Genomic DNA, 6,000 nt, shown 5'->3' with positions numbered 1-6,000 from the left:
ACAGAAGAAAAAGAAATCATTGAATCATAGAATAGTTTGGGTTGGAAGGGACCTTAAAGATCATCTAATTCCAACCCTCCTGCCATGGGCAGGGACACCTCCCACTAGATCAGGCTGCTCAAAGCCCCATCTAACCTGGCCTTGAACACCTCCAGGGATGCGGCATCCACAACTTCCCCTGGCAACCTGTTCCAGTGCCTCACCACTCTCATCATGAAGAAATTCCTCCTTATTTCTAGTCTAAATCTGCTGCTCTCCAGTTTATACCCATTGCCTGTAGTCCTATCACTACAAGCCTTTGTAAACAGTTCCTCCCCAGCTTTCTTGTAGTCCCCTGCAGGTATTGGGAGGTCGCTATAAGGTCTACTCACAGCCTTTTCTTCTCCAGGAGGAACAAACCCAACTCTCTCAACCTGTCGTACTACAGGAGGTGCTCCAGCCCTCTGAAATCATGATACATCTCACTAGAGCTGCAAAACTTTTGGAACCTTTTAGCCTTTAGAAAATGCGTGTTGAAAGTACTGACCTGCAGGAGAAGGCACACAATGCCCGAGTAAGGCTAACAAAATCACATCTTAGAGGGAGAAGTGTTGAATCTACCTGCACACATGCAGATGGTTTTCAGGGTAGAAGAAAGAATTCTGTAGGAGGTACTGTCAATTTAATGTGGTTTTAGTTTTCACCATAAATATGTCTAGAGTTGCAAAACTACTAAGTAAAATACATGTTCATCATGGTTTGCTCAATTAATATTTTGAGTGTGATTTTTCAGCAAGAATAACTGCTGCTGGGACACTGCTGGGCTATGGAGAAGCCAATCAGTGAAAGTTGCTTCTGGAAAGGCATGTACTTCTCTCCGGGTGCTCTGGGAAACCAGGTTGGCTTGAGCACCACCTACTGTGCTATCACAAAACGACCATGCCGTTTGGTGCTGGGGTGCTGGCGTTTCATGACACAGCAAACATATGTGCTTTTTTCATAATTAGGCAAAGCATTTCTGATGTTTTCTCCTATTCTGCCTTATATAGTACTTAGCCTGTGCTGCTTAGCATTCATTTCAGAGAGACTTTAGGAAGATAGAGAGGGAACAGTTGTTACAGCGGGTGATAGATGTTGCAGTGTTGAAAGCTCGCTGTCGAGAGGACATCTTCACATAGAAGACAGATGAATTTGTGCCAGTTATGAATTAATCTAGGATATTTTGCAATAGTTTCCGTAATTTCAGGAATGTGGATCCCTTTTCAGTTAACAGAAAATAATACGTACTGAAGAAATGAGATTCTGCTTTCAATAGCTCCCCAAACTATTAGCTCTGTGTGAATTGCCTTCAAGATTGGCAATAATGGTGACCTCTATTTGCAGTGGATAATTGCTTTATTATGCATTGTTTGTTTCTGTTCTTGTCTTACAGCTCTGATGGATATAATTTTGTTGTATACTATATAAGTGCTTGATGAAATTGCTGAAAGAGGGTTTATTACCAAGTTAAAAAAATTTTATCAATCCTTGAGTCTCAATGCATGTCTTTTTTACCTGCAAGCCTGCCTTTATTTTTTTTTATCCATCATTATATTAAACATTTGTCACTATGGCTAAGAAAAATTAGAAAGTGCAAAATGCTCATCACATGCAGCCTAAAATGTAAACATATTGATACTACCATAATGAATAAACATGCTGTGTTTGTAGCTGATAAGGAAGGCCACGTGATGGCAAGTGGATTGAAACATAGATAAGGTGAAAGTACTGCATGTTGAAAGGAGAAGCTCGAGACCTGTGGTACCTCTATGTTTATATGACCAGTCAGTAAGATGAATGGATGTTAGTTAGAAGAAAGCAATGGAATATCTGCTTTATGAAAATATCAATAGAAACGGGATATTAAACTGCATTAAGAAAAGTATCTACAGAGAGAGTTACAGGTAGACTACAGAATCTAAAACCAGTGGGTAACTAGAAAAGGGAAAGCAAATAACAAGGAAAAACCCTTCGCTGAAGAAAAAAGTGTATAAACACAGGATTAAGCTAAGCATGAAATATTAGGGTAGAGATATACGAAAAGATGAATGGAGTAGTGAAGGTCATTTGAACATTCACATTTCTCCTTTTTAACTAGTGCAGGAAGAAATGTTGAAATAGTAATCTGAAAAAAAAATCAGTGTAAAATTCATAAAAGGAAGAGTTTTTTGACACTACGCATAATTAACCTGCTGAGTAGCATGAATTTCTCAGAGTATATATCTTCTGTATGCTGCAAGATAGGTTCTATTCTAATTCACATTCCATGCAATACTGAAGCTTTGCCTTTGATCTTCATGGCCATCATTGGATAAGGACCCAGATAAATTGGGAAGTATCTTTTCACTTGCTGCATATGAAGACAAATGAGTCCTCCTACTATAATGGAACAAGTTACGACGACATTCATGAGGACTAGTGATAGTATTTTCAGGCAAAGTGGATTGTTAATGCAAAGGGTAACCGCAGAAGGTTATACTGAACCATAGCCAGATTGCTTTTAAAGCATACAGACATATCTGTTTGGTAATAGTTTCCAACTGTAATTAAAGTCAAGGAAATAAAAACATCAAGCAGCTTAGGAGACTGAGCACCTAAAAAGCTGAAAACCAGGGAGTGATGTGACATTCTAGATGATCACAATGCAATGCAAATTTAATTTATATTACTAAGCACTTGTATTCTAAGGAAGTAAGTTGGATAAATTGCATATAAAATGTAAAAGATACATGTGTAATGAAGACACATAATTGTACCACAAAATGATTAGGCAGTAATTTTCAGCCTTCAGGCAAAAGAAAATAAATTCCCTAACATCTGAACGTGCTTCTCAATAACTTTATCATTACCGCCTAAGAAAAAGATTCTTGAAATTCTTTAAGTAACTAGATGGCAGGAGACTTGCATAAAGTCAATGTGATATACGAAATTCTATTTTAAATGTTTATGTAAGAGGAGTGTGATGATCATCCTCTGGAGGTACTTATCTCACTCCTAACCATAGTGTAAGCTTAGGCTAGACACTGATTTTACATCAGTGAAGCGTGGCGAGATGAATCCTGTCATTAGTAACCTTAGGAAATCGCATCTTAGTTGTGTATACTGGAAATATAATATTGATTCATTGATGCCAATATTTGCTGACATCAAGATATCACCCTGGGAATTTTACTGCTCTGTTTCAACATGGTAAATATAATGAACTTATGGGAGTCTTTAAAAGACACAGACAGCTGTCAAAGAAACTCTGATTTATATGAGAGATTTTCAGAACTATGCCTTATCTGAGTTGCCTATTATTTATATACACGTGCAGATTCCCCATAGTTAAATTCTCTTTCAATGAGAGATGATTTTCCCAGCCCAGAAACATACTTCTTCATCATGTTTCTCAGTGCAGCACTTCAATCATTATTCTTTCTACCCAGCAAGTTTTATATTTGGCTAATACATGAAATCCATGAGTGGATATGGTTGCTTTTAGAGTTACTAAATTTTTCATGAACAAGGATGTTTTCACACATTGTGACTGAAAAAGTTACCAGATGCAGAAAGCATTTCTATTGGAGCAGACTGCAGGAAACAAAGGGCACATTTATAATTTGTTATGCAAAGCCTGGTGTTGGAAACTATGCATTAACTGCTGTAAGTTCATGAGGCCAAAATGTTCAGCTCAGTACTGTGTGCTGGTACAAACTTTGGTCCCCAAATCAGTACTATCATGATACAACAGTATTATGACTTCCCTCCTAGTCAGGCTACTTAGCTAAACTGAAGGATTACACTGGTAAAATCACTCTGCGTCTGCTCTATAAATACATGTAATAGGTTAGCGTATGGCTTTTATATCCCTAAACCATATTGCCGAATAACGGAAAGTTTACTCACTTATGATAGAGGTTTTTCATTTTTGTGGCAGGTTGACCTTGGCTGGATGCCAGATGCTCACCAAAGCTGCTCTATCACTCCCCTCCATCAACTGGACAGGAGGTCAAATATAAGATGTAGCAGCTTGTGGGCTGAGAAAATGGCAGTGAGATCACTCAGCAGTTACTGTTACAGATAAAAAAGACTTGATTCGGGGAAATTAATTTAATTTATTGCCAATCAAAAATCAGAGGGTCTTGAGAAACAAGACCAAATCTTAAAACACCTTCACCCCACCTCTCCCTTCTTCCCAGGCTCAGATTCACTCCCAATTTTTTCTACTTCTTCCCACTGAGGGGGACAGGGAATAGTGGTTGCGGTCAGTTCATTACACATCTCTGTTCCTTCCTCTTCACATTCTTCATGGGAAGCCTGTGATGCCTTCTATATGAAACAGTTCTTCATGAACTACTTCAGTAGGTCCTTCCTACAGGCTGCAGCATTAAGTGCTCTGGCATGCGTCCCTTCCATGAAATGTAGTCCTTGAGGAACAGACTACTCCAGCATGGGACCCCCCAGGGTCACAAATCCTGCCAGAAAACCTGCTCCAGCATGGGATCCTCTCTCCATGGGGTCACAGCCACTGCCAGGAATCTGCTCTAGCTTGGGCTATCCATGGGACCAGTCTACTTTGGGCACATCCACCTGCTCTGGCATGGGATCCTCCATGCGCTGCAGTGGCACAGCCTGCCTCACCATGGTGTTCATCATGGACTACAGGGGAATCTCTGCTCTGGCACCTGGAGCACCTCCTCCCTCTCCCTCTTCACCGACATTGATGCCTGTAGAGTTCTCTTACATATTCTCACTTCTCTTTTCAGGCTGCTTCTGGTCCAAGTTCCTCCCTCTTAAATATGTTATTACAGAAGCACTACTGTTGTTGCTGATTGGCTCAGGCTCAGCAGCAGGTCCATCCTCAAGGCAGCTGGCATTGGCTCTTTTGGATATGGAGGAAGCTCCTAGCAGCTTCTCTCAAAAGCCACCCCTGCAGCACCACGCCTACCAAAATCTTGCCATGCAAAACCAATGTGAATTTACCAATTTTTAAAGAGTCTCTCTAAAAGAAAAGAAAAAAAAAGGAAAGCATTTGTGATTGCCTTGTCTAATTGACAGTCTCTCTGTCACTCCATTTTTTCAATAATATTGGTCCTGCTCCTTTGAACCCAATCTGAGAAGGAAAAAGGTCTCAGAGATTGGCAATTCTTACACATTTTGTGAAGACTGATGGTCTCATTGAGAACAAAAAGATCCAATAAAATCTTCATTAGTCCTGCTTCTCACAGATGCTTTGTTTAGTGAAGAGACCTTTAGAGAGAATTACAACCCAAATCTGTCATTTTGGACATTCTCGTTTTCCATTAAACAGAGTAATTTGCAAGATTAAATGCAAAGGAGTATATCTTATTAGTTATCATTATTTGGACCTTGTCTGTTTCTCCTGAAAGCTGAAACAAGAATGCACACAGTTTTACCAGTAAGTGGCCCTATTTCCTTCTAGGATATTCTAGATATCTTTATTCCTCAAGTAAAATAAATAGGCCAGCATTCACAGTTCAAAACGCAGTTTCTCTGCATTCATATTCCAGCAACAAAGTGCAGTATGGGTGGTTGTTTGTTCAAATTAGTTTAACTATCTCAGGTATCACTGTCATTTCTTGTTGCTGAATTACTGTCAAATAAACCACCGTTATGATCATTTTACTGGCCCTTTTCCCAACCTCTGCTCGGAATACTTTATGAAGGATTTTTCTGTGTTTGTAGAGATGCTTGGGCAAGCAAGAGATACTTCTGATCTCATAGACAACTCAGTGCACAAGCAGCTTTGACCTACTTTTAGAACATGAGTAGATAGGACCACCACCTCAGACCTAGCTATTTTCTAATAATAATGCTTTCTATCAATGTTTTCTTTCCCCTGTGTAGCAGGGGAAACAGGCTAGAGGTGGCATTCTGATTCTGCACCTAATTTTACATTGGCAATGGCTCCAGCCCAGATCTGAACAAGCTGAGGACTATTTCATTTAAACAAATTATTAATGTCTATTAAATGGAAAG

This window comes from Cuculus canorus, chromosome 1 (genome assembly GCF_017976375.1).
Source record: "Cuculus canorus isolate bCucCan1 chromosome 1, bCucCan1.pri, whole genome shotgun sequence".
NCBI lineage: Eukaryota > Metazoa > Chordata > Aves > Cuculiformes > Cuculidae > Cuculus > Cuculus canorus.
Note: the sequence above shows the minus strand (reverse complement) of the source record.